The following is a 15810-nucleotide window of genomic DNA, read 5'->3' on the forward strand; positions in this document are numbered from 1 at the left end:
TAGACTTTAAAATTCTTTGTAATTGGTTAAGTTTTGATACGTAATAAACGGTCGAAGTCCTTGGTCACAGGGAGAGAGAGAGCTCCACGAGGGAGAGAGTCTTAGTGAGTCCTGGGCAGAGTTCCGGACGGGTCAGTGCTGAGCAGAGTTCCGGACGAGTCAGTCCTAGACAGAGTATCGGACGAGGCAGTTTGCCTTGAGGCGTTCTCGACGTGGCTAAAGACTAGCTATTGAACGTACATCGTTGTGTGTGTCTATTTGACTGTAAAGCTTAAGTGACTTTTCCGATCCCGTACCTCAAGGAGATGTGATAGAGACAAGACGAGAATAACAATAGTAACAATATGTTGATGGAAATCGCTGATCTTATATCACTAAAAGAACCAACATTGTGATGAGATTTTTCCCTAAAAAAACGCGTTATAATCATAATGCATTCTTACTAATATTTATTGCTGTTTTGCATTAGTATCTTAGATAACCAGTTGAATTAACAGTCGTGGATTCATCCCACGACTGCAATTCTACCAGCAACTCCTGCAATTTTACGAAGACCATGTCCAATTCTCTTCCAGTTCCACTTTCGTCTTCGTTCTGGAGATGTAGAAAAAAAATACATTTGAGCATCAATTATGAGTTGTGTGCATTGTTAATTTAGTTAAATAGTGTCATTTAAAATTGAATTTAGAAAGCAAAAACAATAAAGAATGATTAAATCAGTTTTATCAACAAATATTTTCGTCATTCGTATTGAACAGGAAAGCTTTTAAACAAATTGAAATCTATACAATGAATGAATGCACAAAACCAAAAATAGATGCATGCACAAGTAATAGTTGGCAGAATATGCACATATCCAATGTAACTGAACATAATATGTTATTAAATGTTACTGTGTCTCTTTAATTACTGATAGAGCATGATAATAATATACCGTGACTGTTTTGTTCGTTTTGTCAGTTTAGAAAGTCAAGTCGAATAACAAGTTATTAAAATACTGACCTTCAACACCAAGATCATCGTAGTCAGGCTGTGAATAAAATGTTACCGTATTGATTTAATGACAGTTTTCGGAACGGGAGTCTGTTTTATTCTAAATGCGCTCAGATAGAATGTACCAGAAACACAATTCAAAATAAACATTCGAATAATTCGACTAACCAATTATAGCAAAAATGGTCATTAATATCATATGATTTATAATTCGTACTCACTACATCATTTAATGCTCGAACAAAATTTGCAATGTCTGAAATAAGAAGCAAGCAACTGGTTGGTAAGACATCGTGGTTTTTGAACCAAAACAGTGGCATTGAGACGAATGTGCTGCATAAAAAGTATATAAATATGACGAAAATGCAGAGATACCACATAATACGAATATAATCAAATATATATATATGATTAAATAAATACCTTCATCAGAAAATTCGTCGCTATCGTCCTGGAGAGCAATGTTCAATAAATATACAGTAAAGTTGTTTTGTCAAATATGTCAGTGCGCCAACGATATGTAATAAGGTAAAATATTGAACTCAATTGAAAATATGTAATACGTAAGTAGGTTTGAGTTTGTTTGTTTTTTAATCTCACATCAAAATGTTAAATGACATTTATCGGCACGTTCGGTTCGAATGGATATTGTTTCGTATCTAATACCATCGCTTCGTACCAAACCCACTTCTTTCTAAGTATCACTTCGTATAACATTCATAGCGAATGGTCACATCCTCACCTGCAGTGGCTTAAGTTACCCATTTGTTATCTGGAAATGTGTTTGGTTATACCTATGTACTGCTTTTTATTTAATGACCGAAAATAATCGAAACCTGAATTTCACGGCTACTGTTTTGTCCACCAATATTAACACCAGGGCCCGGGTTGTTGCGTTGATTTTAATGTGTACATATTTATGTTTTTCAAAAATTATGATAGACTGTCGACAGTCGGTCGTACCTAATATTAATCTGTTATTATTAATAAATATTGTGTAATAGGCGTGAATAAATTGCGAACGCCGGGATAGGAAGTATGGAGTGACCGAATCTTGACGAATTATAATTAAAAGTGCTGGAACGTTTGGACTACCATGATGTTTTTTGCAAAGAAGGCCAGCGAGACACTATCGCAAACTACCAGAGGGGAGAGATGTGTTCGGTTTTTTTATGCAGAGTCGACGCTCTCAGTCCACATTTTCTACACGCATACGAACTGGCAAGATGTAGATCGATCGTCTCTGCCACAACAAATTTGATTTCTTCGTATGCCGTAAACTGTTGATCCTCGGAAACAGTCTTCTCCGGTTTTCTATATTTTCTATTTGACTGCCACAAACAATGCACGTTGTTTCATTGGTTCTGTGCGATTTAATAGTTTTCTCTGTTATTTTGATTGGAGTGACTGTATTATTCATTGTGTTCATAACGTGAACAACCAACGCATTCATGAGGTCATTTAGAATAGATTTGCATATAATTTATAATTTATTTTGATCAACTATGAATTATTCATATCAACTAGAAACCTGCAGACTGGGGCAGTCTCTCGGGACTGAAGTCCCTCGCGTGAAGGAAGGCGTTTGAACGTCTAGCATACACAATTACATTAGGCCCGGGGACTGTCGACAGTCTAATGTTATGAGTAAATTTATTTAATTTATAAATATTGTGAGATTGTTATCAAAATAATTTGATTTCTTTAATCGATATATCATAGATGAACATGGTTAATGAGATGTAATATTTTATTGTGCGTAGTCATGAAATGTACACAATATGATAACCCACTGTGATATACACCATAATAGCATACTGTACTATACTATATCGGTTATTGAAACTACGTATATATACATGTTAATACAGTGTGTAGAATATTTTAATTAATTTAATTAATTTTAAAGTGATATGACTGTCCTTACACGCCATATGGCTATTCAGAGTTTAGAGTGGACTGCTATATGTTGAAAATAACAATTACTCACTTTTACAGTAATTTACATTCTCGAAACGACATTGACACAGTGTATGCAATTTAGCTGCTATGCCACAATCAGTCCAGAAATATGTATAAATTTTGTAGTCATTGGTACAATCATCAAATTGGTTAATATTGTTGTTAAATTTAAATTAATTTCTGCTTCAACAATTTCTGTACAACCGTTAGCGAAGGGATGGTTCTTTCCCACATATTTCTCTTTCATATTAACGTGTTTTTTTGTTTGTTTTTTTATAGATTTTGTAATTTGGGTTATTCTAGATAATTTTCACTACAATTGCATTAAGCAAAATATAATTCGTTTGAAATTGCACAAACAATAGTTTGTTTACTCATTGTATCGATTAAATTAATTATTAAATTACGACGCACAATATTATCAGTTGTCAAACACTTACCTCCTGAGTGATGACTGTGCTAACGAGAAGCAGGAATACGAAACAAAGCAATAAAGTATATCGCATCTTGAACCCGCAGTTATTGTCTTCTGCAAAAAAATGAATATCATGGTTATATTTTTGCTTAATTGCATCTTTCTCTAAGCTTGCACAGCTGTTTGTAGTCATTAAATTTTCGCCAACCAAGGTTCGTTTATTCGGCGATACTAGATATATTTGCTTCAATTCATTGTCCAGTCAAGTTTTTCATTATAGCTGTAGCACGGACTAAATTGTACAGTAGAAGATTTTCTTCCTAACCAGAGATTGAGCTGACATTTTACAATCTGTTACTTGAAGGCTAAAAATTCCCAACTTATTAGATAAATTCTGTTTATTAATTTGTTTCTCCAATTTTCACTATACTACACTATGAAATCACAGCAACTATGAAATACGACCAACGAGAAATACGCATTAATATTCGTGTGTACGTTACAAGCTATATGATCTTAGTATAAAATGAACATAGATTTCCAATCGTCACACGTTTGAAAACTTAGCAACTGTATTTAAGGTATGTCCCTGAGATAAGAACTGTGAACTGATAATACTTTAGGAGTTAAAACAATAAATTAAATATTTTGCACAGACCGAGCCATACTTGAGACGAAAGCTACGTGCGGGGCTCCGTGCTGTACATCGAAGGGTCAGGCGCATGGAGGGCATAGGCGATTCTTCACGAACGACATCACAACGCTTTTTTGGGCCTATGCATTAGAAGCGCCTCCAATCAGATCTAGACGTTTTCCCGGGGTAAACTCCACAACTTCTCGGTAGATACCACACGGGGTTATGGGGGAGTGTATTTTTTTACAACGAGCGTGCGAAACCGCGTGATTCGAACGATGTAGTAAATTATTGTGTATACGTAATTATATGATTGAAACAGGAAATAAAAATTTCAACCTGTAATCATAACTTATATGTCCATATAAACGGGCAATCAATTTATCACGCAATATACGTGTTTTTAAATGACTGGAAAAGTGGTGAAGCTAAAGTGAGTTATCAGTCAAACTAAACTATATTTAAAATCTTGTTTCAGAGACATAGTGAATGAAACATAAGGTAAAGTTCACTTACCAATTAGCGAAGTAGAAATGGTAGACAACAGACCCGAACTGTGAACAGAAATGTAATATACTAATTATATGGTCTGCTGATATAGAGATAGACTCAGCCTATAAGTTGCATTGATTTGGTTTAACTAAATTTATCACACACTAAATATTACTGGTATTATGCATAGAGTAGGAATTAACGTAATTCATAATCCTGGCCAACTGTTTCTATAAATTAAGGATTTAACTATTCATTGGTTCTGGTTTTTAAATAATTAGAAATAATCGGGGAATTCATCTTAATTTGGATTTTTCAGGGCATGGATATTTATATTCTAATATTGTTAGGGCATGGAATTGCAAACATCCTCTAACTAATCAATGTACAAATATTTTAATAATTTAAATATCAGCCTAAAAGTACACATCATACAAACACTGTATAATTAATGACGAATTTGCGTCGTTTTATAAATCGCATAAAGCATTTATTATTGGATAGGAACGAGAGTATGCCTTAATGAGATTAATGTACTTATGCAAATGAAAATTGAAATTTTCACCTCACCCAAAAGCTTTTCATAAAAGCAGATATTTGTCACACCTTGTCTCTCTCAACGGAAAACGAAAACATTACACACAACGATGAAAAATAAGACTGATATTTTCCATGCAAAGTTTAATTATCTACATCTATTTAACACTGTACAGTTGGGTTGTATTTTAATGGCTTCATTAATATTATTACGAATAGAGAAAATACACACTATCAGCTTACATCGCTTCCACGCACTACAATACACACAAATACTATCAGTATTCTGAACAATTTAAACTTTAATTTTGACAGACATGGATATCAGTTTATGGTGGAATTTATCGATTAAGGGGCTTGACAGAGATGGATTGCGATATTAAACTGAAATGACGTTTGACCTTTGCACTGTAAATATGCTACTAATGGGCTTAGATTTATTGAGATTTCAAAATCAACGAGTAGACAGTGTAAATGCATAATCACGCGCTAAATGAGCTAAGCAGGTGAATTGTGATTGAATCTGACATATAATTCACTATTATATATGAGTATCAGCTGCGCCATTGGTCCCTTCGTTTGCCAATTTACTTCTGTACAAGAAGTTACGTAACACACATTCACAATCACACTTGACTCACTTAGTTGATAGTGTTAGTTGATAACACGTAGATATACCAGATTCGACCCAAAGAAATACACATTAGTTCATTATTCATTCAGATAGTCCAGCTTTATTCTTCAAACGGTCAGCTGAGGTAAAGCCTAGCTGTTCACTTCTCCCCCTCTCTTACAAGTCTTACACGCTAAATCATAAATCTCTATGGTGTGGCCGGGTAAACTTGCGATCAGCCAATCGCTGCAGTCTATTTATAAAAGTCCTGTAATATATGTTTATAGTATCTACCCTAAACATGCAAGTTGCTGTTCCTAAACAATACTGCAATCTCGTGTGAACCAAATGTGCGTACGTGATGTCGCTATGGTAAGAATAACGGCCACCTTTGAGCCTCGGTCAGCGAAAATGTCTTTGCTGATAAACCGATTTATTTATTTATTTATTTATTTATTTATTTATTTATTTATTTATTTATTTGTTTGTTTATTTATTTATTTATTTATTTATTTATTTATTTGACTATGTGTTCCTACATGCTACTGCACTTCACAGTTGAAATGGTACATCTATGAACCACCCAAACCAAGTCGCGTCACTAAAAACTGCTCAAACTGACAGACGTTGACATCACAACTGCCAAATCAGCCCCTCACATCACAAGGTAATGAAAACTTGAAAACCAGAATAAGTTAAAATTTAAAATAAATTTAAATATATGGTAAAACAAGCTATTTCTTCAGAAATTAGGTATGTGCGAATAATATATTTTGACCAATTTAGCTCATACTTTGAACATAATATTGTTATCAACTGTTGGATTTTCCACAAGTATTCACCACTACGTGTGATGTTATAGCTTGAAAACTGGTCTGTTCAGACAGTACCATAGTTATACCATAGTTATACACCTCGCCTCGCTGAACTAGTGAATGCAGAAGGGCCTTTTAGCTGTATGTTACAGTTTTTCACGTACACGTTGACCAAGACAACCTAGTGATAATTAATTAAGAGTATGATGTGGTCTGGAAAAACGTAACCGGATGTGGCGAGTGTGTATGCAACACAGTTTGACCTTTAACACCACCATATCTCCTAGCATGTTACTGTTAACCACACATAACTGTGGTCATCTCCTATATGTATCTGTTCATTTACGAAGCAGTACGATGTTCGTATCGACCGACGGACAATATATATCAGTGTGATTCTATATTGACGATGTTTGCTTGTTGCCACAGTTTAGTGAAATATAACATACGGAAATTCCATCTAAAACATTTTACAAGATATATACATAAGTTATTTCAGTTGCTGGTTTCTATTCCCAATACGCGCTGTAGAGAATATTACTGATGAAAAACACACTTCACAGGTGAAATATTTTAAATTCACAAATAATCTATTCCAAAATCGATTCAGCATAATAACAAAACGCGATTTCCTAACTAAATCGTTTTATGAAATGAAATGTGGAATTTATTTAACAAACGCATATCAAGCAAATATTCGTCATAATTAAAGTTGTAGGTTGTTGCGCAGGGTTTATTATTGCTTATATAAACTGATTTTTGAGTTTTTATACCCTATACAACCTCGACATAGTATCAGTATGGATTGTCATGAATACAGTGTTACGAATTATGGTACTAACTGTTACCCCCAACCGCTTTTTCTGGTGCTTTTCCCTGTCTAGCACTGTGAAGTATTATGTTAAATAATACATACAGACATTTTTATGTGTGAGATTACATGTATATGTACTCAACAATGAAGCATGCGCATAAGATAGACATTTTTACTGTCAATCTATAATATTATGTCGAGGGGATTATAAGTTGTACATTTTGCTATTTTTGGACATTATCTTCAGCAATGTTTTGTCATCCAGTATTATACACTTATTTGAAAATGTCAGATGTGTTTCTTTACTATTTACAAAATCAACTGTTTGTTAAAAAGCACACTTCAAATTGCCTTTATTTGTGCAGCCAGTAACATGAGGAATGAATGACTGTGAAAGTGAATGCATGTGCAATATTTATCGATATTTTATTTAGAACAATATAGTCAATATGTTTATTCACAGCGAAGTCTTCATCCGTTTGAACAAACGTGGTAAAATTGTAACGAAAGTTGTAGCATTGAGGGTTCTGTCATGAATTTGTTTTCGCGTATCTGTTAACCGACTTAATTAGCTGATTATTAGCTGAATTGCTGTGTTATGTCTGTCATCGTTTAGGTCTATTTGAAGTTTTGGACGGAACTTGGCTCAGTGATTTGGAACTAATTACCAGATAATCGTCGCCATTCTGACAGTTTATATTCATAGTTATTAATGTAGTGAACGATTAATCAAAAGATATGACGTATTCAGTACTTAGTGTGATTGGCTTTATGATTGAAGGTTACGCCCTAGAGTCTTTTTACTGTTTTGTAATTGGTTAGAGTTTTGAAAATGAATAAAGAGAGTTTGAGTTGGTCTTGGCGGATACTCCACGATAGACGCAGGAGAGAGAGAGTGCAGTCGAGAGTCCAGTCCAGGGGCGAGCCTTGAGGCAGTCCAGTCTTGGGCGAGTCTTGGTTCAGCCTTGCGAGAGTCTTGGGGACTTTTCCCCAGGGCGCTGTGTCTTATAGAGTGCTCCAAAAGATCGACTAAGACGAGAGCTGAAACGTATTTCGTTGTGTGTGCCTTATTTGACTGTAAAGTTAAAGTGACTTTCCCGATCCCGTACCTCAAGGGGACGAGATAGAGAGACGAGACGAGTTTTCCCCCTGACACGTGTGGAGAACCCCGAGAGAAGGATTTACCCCTCATAGTTCCATGGCGAGGCATATCAAATTGTACGTCCATCCTAATAATGTTGCTTGAGTTGGTCCGTCTGTCGCCAAGTGTGCAATATGCAAGTCAGGATGCCTTCAAAAATGATATTACGTGTACATATCTTATACCTCGTAAAATTCCAACCTACTAAAATTTAAATAACAGCTATGAAGACGCTAGTGTTTACGACCGAATACCATAGGGTTAAAGACATTCATCAGAATCAAGGCTTCATATTCGGTAACTACTGTTAGCGGCCGAGTTTCCGTACTTCAACAAAATAATGCTGCAATTCGAGAGAATGGAGTGACTTTTCTGTAGTGTGTTATGTACGTCTTTTTTTCCACAGAAGGGCAATGAGATAATGACCTGCACGTGATCTATTGACGTATCATAGTGACCGACATGTTACATTTAACCACAAATCACGCATATAGCCTTTCAGTAGAGTGTCCATGCAAGTAATCGTTGTTTCAAATAAATGTCCTGTTTTTGTTTTTTTCAAATAGTGAGTGGAAAGTTGTATTTTTCAATACAAGATCGTAGAGTAGTTCTTTTCTAGTAAACAGGTATTGTTGTGAACAATGAAACGAGTAACTGTTGAATTAAAAAAGACCTATTTTCTTGTAAACGCTTAACGAAAACTGCTCGCGGACAATGGAGATCTAAAAATTCATATTACTGCTATTACTATAGTATTTTTACTGAACGAGTCAACTAATTGTATACATTCTATGTGTAATTTATCCGACATAGTAACAATATGTTAATACACATCGCTGCTTTTGTTTCACTAAAAGAATAAACATTGTGATGCGATCTTTTCTTAAAAAAAAACGCGTTATAATCATAATGCATACTAATATTTATTACTTGTATCCTAGGTAACCAGTCGAATTAAAAGTCGTGGTTTTACCCATGGGCTGCAATATTATTGGCTATTCCTGCAAATGTCTGAAGACCTTTTCTAATTTTCTGCCAGTTCCATTTTCGTCTTCGTTCTGGAGATGTAGAAGTTAATACATTAGTACATCGATTTTGAGTATTATAAATTGTCAAGTTTGTTAAAGGGCGGTAGTCGTCGCGCCGCGCGTGTGCAGCTTTTGTGTTGATAAACATTTATTTTCCCATAATCCAATGCGCTCTTCTGATGGAAATCACAAGTATGAGTTTTGACCTGGGAGCGACTTACTAGTACATTAATTACCGCTCGTGACCTCACATTACCTAACAAATACCTAATTAAAGCTTGAAAACGTCTCAATTTGTACTCGCTGATCTGCGCAACAGTCAAAATCGACATCTTTGTTTATATGAGATCCATATATCTCGCGCATGCGTGGCGCGTCGACTACAGCCCTTTAAATACAGCCTTTTAAACTCGAATTTAGAAAGCCACAACAACAAAGAATGATTAAATTCAGTTTTATCGACACATATTTTTTTCATATGAATTGCACCGGAAAGCTGTTAAACTAAGTCAAATCTATACAATGAATGAATGCACAAAACCAAAAATAGATGCATACACAAGTATTAGTTGGCAGAATATGTACCTATCCAATGTAACTGAACATATTATTGTTCTTAAATGTCACTGTGTCTCTTTAATAACAGAAACGGTACGATAATAATATACCGTGACTGTTTTGTTGTTCGTTTTGTCAGTTTAGAAAGTCAAGTCAAATAACAAGTTATTAAAATACTGACCTTCAACACCAAGATCATCGTAGTCAGGCTGTGAATAAAATGTTACCGTATTGATTTAATTACAGTTTTCGGAATGGGAGTCTGTTTTATTCTAAATGCGCTCAGATGGAATGTACCGGAAACACAATTCAAAACAATGTAGATAACTTTGTCTGAATGACTCGAATATTGACATAAAAAATGATATATCATTAACTAATTTATTGAAGTCTATTCAAGTGGAAATGGTAATAAAATTAGCTTATTAATTAGGTAATTAATATGCAAGTATATCAGCCGAAAACTAATCAGGTACGAGCATTACGCCAAATCATCTGCTATGTACCAAGTTTAAAATCTGATAACTGGTTCTTGTCATATCAGTGGTACACACCACACACACGCAATAATATGATATTATAATTTGTACTCACTTCATCATTTAATGCTCGAACAAAGTTTGCAATGTCTGAAATAAGAAATAAACAAATGATTGGTAATCATCGTATTGCATTGAAAAGAATGTGCTGCATTTGAAGTACAAATCAGAGATACAACACAATATGAATCAAATAATAAAATAGATAAATGATTAAATAAATACCTTCATCGGAAGTATCGTCGACATAGTCCTGAAGAGCAATAATTCAATAAATATACAGTAAAGTTGATTTGTCTGATATGTCAGTGCGCCAATGGCATGTTTTGTGGAGACAAACTCCCGGGCAACTCAATTGAAAATGTGGGTGTAGGTTTAGGTGTAGCAGGTTTGGGTGTTTTAATCTCGCATCGATATATTAAATGGCATTTATCGACACGTTCGATTCGAGCCTACAGTAGCTTAAGTTACATATTGGTTGTCTGGAAGTATATTTCTTGCAACATATACATTGCTTTTTTATTTAATGACCTTCAGGTATCTCTGTACAACTGTTCACGAAACGGTGATTCTCCCCTCCCAGCCCCCAGATTTCTATTTCATGGTAACATCTTTGCGTTATGCTTTTAGATCACGTTGTATAAGTAAGTATTAATTATTATATTACGAAGTACAATATTATCAGTTGTCAAACACGTACCTCCTGAGTGATGACTGTGCCAACGAGAAGCAGGAATACGAAACCCAGCAATAAAGTATATTGCATCTTGAACCCGCAATAGTTTTCTGCAAAAAAGTGAATATCATGGTTATATTTTAGCTCAATTGCATCTTTCTATAACCTTACATAGCTGTTTGCAGTCGTAGTCCTTGAATATTCGCCAGCCAAGGTTCGTTTATTCGGTCATCGTCTCACCACTACGCGTTGGCAGATGCTTTGTAGCTAACGTATATTTAAGTGTGCCGTCTCTGGCAATACTAGAAATATTTTCTTCAATTCATCGTTCAAACATAATGCTCGTTATAGCTGCATTACGAACAAAATTATTGCATGGAAGATTTTGTTCCCAGCCAGAGAGTAAACTAACATTTTAAAATATGTTACTCGAGGAATGTAAATCCAACTAGTTAGATAAATTCAGTCTGTATTTTTTTTCCATATTTTCACTATACACCAAGAACCACAGCCGCTATGAAATACGGCCACCGTGAAATGAGCGTATTATTCGTATTATTAATATAAACGTAGATTTTCAACCATCACATACATGAAAACATAGCAACTGTATTTACGTTATGTCCCGGGGTGAAAACTGTGCATTGATAAGACGTGTATAGGAGTTGAAATAACGATTTCAATATTTTGCACGGACCGACCCATGCTTGATTTGGAGACTCCGTGCGGGGCTCGGTTCAGTGCATCGCAGGATCGTACGCATAGAACCAACTACGGTGTTTGCATCAAATGCGCATTGTAATCATCAAGTGGTAGTCTACATTAGACTGTTCGACCATGTATTTTTTAATTAGTACTAAGTCACGTTTCGGAAACAATCCCGGAAAGTGAGAACTGTGGATAACCACCAGAAAATGTTTATGCTATTCTTTGCGAACGGCAACACAACGTTGTATTGGGCGAGTGATTTTAGAGGCGCCTCCAATCAGATCAATGCATTGTACCGAGGTAAAATATGCAACTTCTCGGTAGAATCCCGCACGGGCTTATGAGGGAATATGTTTACTCCGAGCACGCGCGATTCGGGCGATGTAGGTCTCATTTTGCATAGTACATAAACGTGATAGAAACTGGAAATAAAAAAATCAACCTGCAATCACAACATATATATCCATATAAAAGAGCAATGAATACACCGCGCAATATGCGTGTTTTCAAATGACGGGAAAAGTAGTGTAGCTAAAGTGAGTTATCAGTAAAACTATCAGTAGTAATATTTTGAATCTTGTTTCAGATACTAGTAACATAGTGAAATATAAGGTAAACTTACTTACTTATCAACGAAGTAGAAATGGTAGACAACAGATCCAAACTGTGAACAGGAATGGAATATATTGATTTTATGTTCTGCTAATACAGAGATAGACTCAGCCTAATTTGCATTTATTTGGTTTAACTAAATTTATCACACACTAAATATTACTGGTATTATGCATAGAGTAGGAATTAACGTAATTCATAATCCTGGCCAACTGTTTCTATAAATGGATTCAACTATTGGTTATGGTTTTTTACACAATTAGAAATAATCAGAGAATCAGATTTTAATCGGTCAGGTGTCGCAGTAAATTCTAATATTGGAACAGCATGAAATAGCAAACATTCTCTAAATTATCAAAATGGTGGATGTACAATTATTTTAATAATTTAAATACCGGCCTATACATCATAAAAACACTGTATGATTAATGATGACCATGCGTTGTTTTTGTATTGCATAAAACACTCATTATTGAATAGGGACATAATAATGCCTTAACGAGTCAGGATTGTCATGTATTTGCGCAAATGAAAATTGAAATTCACACGTCAAATCATTATTCTAAACAATTGATCTTTAATCCTGACAGACATGGATGTCAGCTTATGGTGGAATGCATCGCTTAAGGGGATTTACTGAGATAGCTTTGCACACATTAAGTAGGCTGTTAATGGAATTCCATTTACTCATTTATTTTCAATTAAATAATTTATTAATTTATTAATCAGCCAATCACATCACAAGGTACAGGAAACTTGAAAACCAGGATGATGTGTTGCTATAGATAGACGAAAAATTATGACACCAGTGATGTAGTGATACGAGTACCTACTTCAGAATAACTCGCTACAACTGTTTACCACCAAATTCTACTTTTTATTTTTTAACTTAGGTTACCACTCTTGTTGTTGCCCGTTATTATCACCTTCGTCAAATTATCTTGTCACTGTTATCACATCTGCTAGTTCTTTTCGTGTTTTCCTTGTTGAATGTTAACTGGTCGCTTGTTAGTCTAATATTAGACTGTCGACAGTCCTCGGACCAAATATAATTGTGTATTGTAGAAATTCAAACGCCAAAGGCGTTTGATGGGAAATGCGAAGCATTTCACGCGAGGGACTTTAGTCTTTCTGTCCCGGCGTTCGCAATTTATTCACACATATTACGTTTATACACAATATTTATTAATAATAACAGATTAATATTGGGTACGACCGACTGTCGACTGTCTAGTCTAATATAAACAAATTGTATGTTTTGTTACTACTGTTTATTTTGATTTTTTTAAACGAGCCTTGAAATGTGTCCACAAACGGATGTTTTTTTTATCCCGATGGCACATGGCGGGTTGGGGTGGGGGTGATTCCACCTATGTCCGTGCAAGAATGGTTTGGCCTGTCCGTGTGGTTTCAAGGTTAATTCATCTATCTGTCTATGATTCTATCCATCCATCCATCCTCGGTAGCTTCTTAAATAGCGAGTACTAATAAAACATGATAATCCTTTCAGACACCAGTCTATCTATATTTGGCCGGTGAAAAATTCCTTTCTCGGTCAGAGGAAACGAAATTAAATTATATGTATTTACGAATAATTTAGTTTTTTTTTATTTAAGGTTTCAAATTATTGGGTGAATTCATGAGTTTGGCGTTAGCAATTATAAACACATAGAATACGTATAGAAAATTTGTTGTGAAACAGCTATTACATGGAATGCAGATTACGCAAATAATGTTAAATTGTTGTCACCTAGCAACCAAGATCCCGCCTCAAGCAACCAAATAAAATATGAAAGTACGTGCGTTTAAATAATGGTACACCTTAGTCACAATTATGTCCTATAGCATGTGACTCTTGACAACACAGAACATCAATGACTGAGGTCTTCTTGTCTATGTATCTGTTTATTTACGAAGGCAGTGCGACGTTGGTTTCGACCGACTCATGGTGCATATGAGTCGAGTGTGATTCTGTAATGACGATGTGCGTACTTACTTTGAGGTGTTCACAGGTTAACCCATTGCTTTATGTTTGCTTTTTGTCACAATTTAGTGCAATATAGCATACTGAAATGCCATTTAATAACACTTTACGAGATATACATACCTATCCCTATGTTCAGTTACTGGTTTTTATCATCCAATCCGCTCCAAAGAGCGCCATCACAAGTAGACCCTCTAAGTTGGTTATAATTTTTGAAACATAATATTACTGATGAAAAATTCACTTCACAAATGAAATATTTTTAATTCACAATTGAAATCTATTCTATCTGCGATACTACCTCGGAAACAGAAAACAAACTCCCCTCATGCTATCGTGCGTGGCGCACTTCACCGGATACGCAAACAAGCAACAACAAAAATGAATGAGGCGAATTTCAAACTGACGCGAGTGTTGAGAAGTATAGTAACCTTTTTTCGGCCAAAGCCCTGTTTTGTGTCTTGCTATCCACACCACAACTGAGGAGTGTTGTGCCCTAGTGTACAGTTCGTCAATGATACTAATGTTGTGTTCGAGACCGCGGCGATTAGAGGGTTTGTTAACACGTGGGCGAATAACGAATAATTAAGCTTCAAATGTCACCATTTTTTTTTTAGAATAAATAAGCGGTGATTTTCTGAGTCCCCATCGATAAGTAAGCCGTGATTGCTGCAATATGCATACACACTCGCTATGGCTTGTTTTTTAGAGTATGAATAGAATTAATTTAGAAAAATGACAGTTGTCATATTATTATGGGAGGTATACATTGCTATATTATTAAAAACATACAAGAAGGATACATATAAAAACATGCCCCCAAATTTTTAAAAATCACACTTACCTTCCAGAGAATGCATTGCGACACTGCGTCATTGTAAATCGCACGCCCTCATGAGGAAATTGACCCCCCCCCCCAGTGACGCCGCCACTGAAACTCAACCATCAGTTCAACCATCTCTGTTTGTTAAGTCGCCCAGGCTGACATATGAATGGTGTCAAACCTTAGAATTCTTTCTAATTTTAACAATTATAATTATTATTTAATATTTATCATATTAAACAACAATAATAACAACGAAAAGAAAAAACAATTAAGCAAATAATAGTATCCGGAACAAATAACTCGACACAAGCATTTTGAATCTTTCTTTTGTTCATACGTGGCGGTCGTCATTCAGTGCGTATACGAATTTCATGTAAACAAAGTCACAATCACCCAGGATACGATATATACTAGTATGCCAAAAAGGATTGATAGCCGGAACGAAAGATCAACATTGTGGACA

General features: G+C 35.2%; 2 long non-coding RNA genes across 3 annotated transcripts; both read right to left on the minus strand.

The window, feature by feature from the left end:
- Positions 1-426: 426 nt before the first annotated feature.
- On the minus strand, positions 427-4636 carry LOC144361800 (uncharacterized). The gene is made up of 6 exons (XR_013422464.2): positions 4521-4636; positions 3396-3484; positions 1417-1444; positions 1215-1249; positions 1003-1030; positions 427-594 (listed from the first exon to the last, which is right to left on the minus strand). It is a non-coding gene; the product is annotated as an uncharacterized LOC144361800 (long non-coding RNA).
- A 4684-nt stretch (positions 4637-9320) lies between these two features.
- LOC144361799 (uncharacterized) lies at positions 9321-12653 on the minus strand. 2 transcript variants are annotated; one of them, XR_013422462.2, is made up of 6 exons: positions 12552-12653; positions 11242-11327; positions 10767-10794; positions 10597-10631; positions 10184-10211; positions 9321-9474 (listed from the first exon to the last, which is right to left on the minus strand). It is a non-coding gene; the product is annotated as an uncharacterized LOC144361799 (long non-coding RNA). The 2 variants fall into 2 exon arrangements; XR_013422463.2 differs by having other exon boundaries at positions 12548-12643.
- Positions 12654-15810: the final 3157 nt, after the last annotated feature.

This window comes from Saccoglossus kowalevskii, chromosome 15 (assembly GCF_978046115.1).
Source record: "Saccoglossus kowalevskii chromosome 15, keSacKowa6.1, whole genome shotgun sequence".
In the NCBI taxonomy this organism is placed as follows: Eukaryota; Metazoa; Hemichordata; class Enteropneusta; family Harrimaniidae; genus Saccoglossus; species Saccoglossus kowalevskii.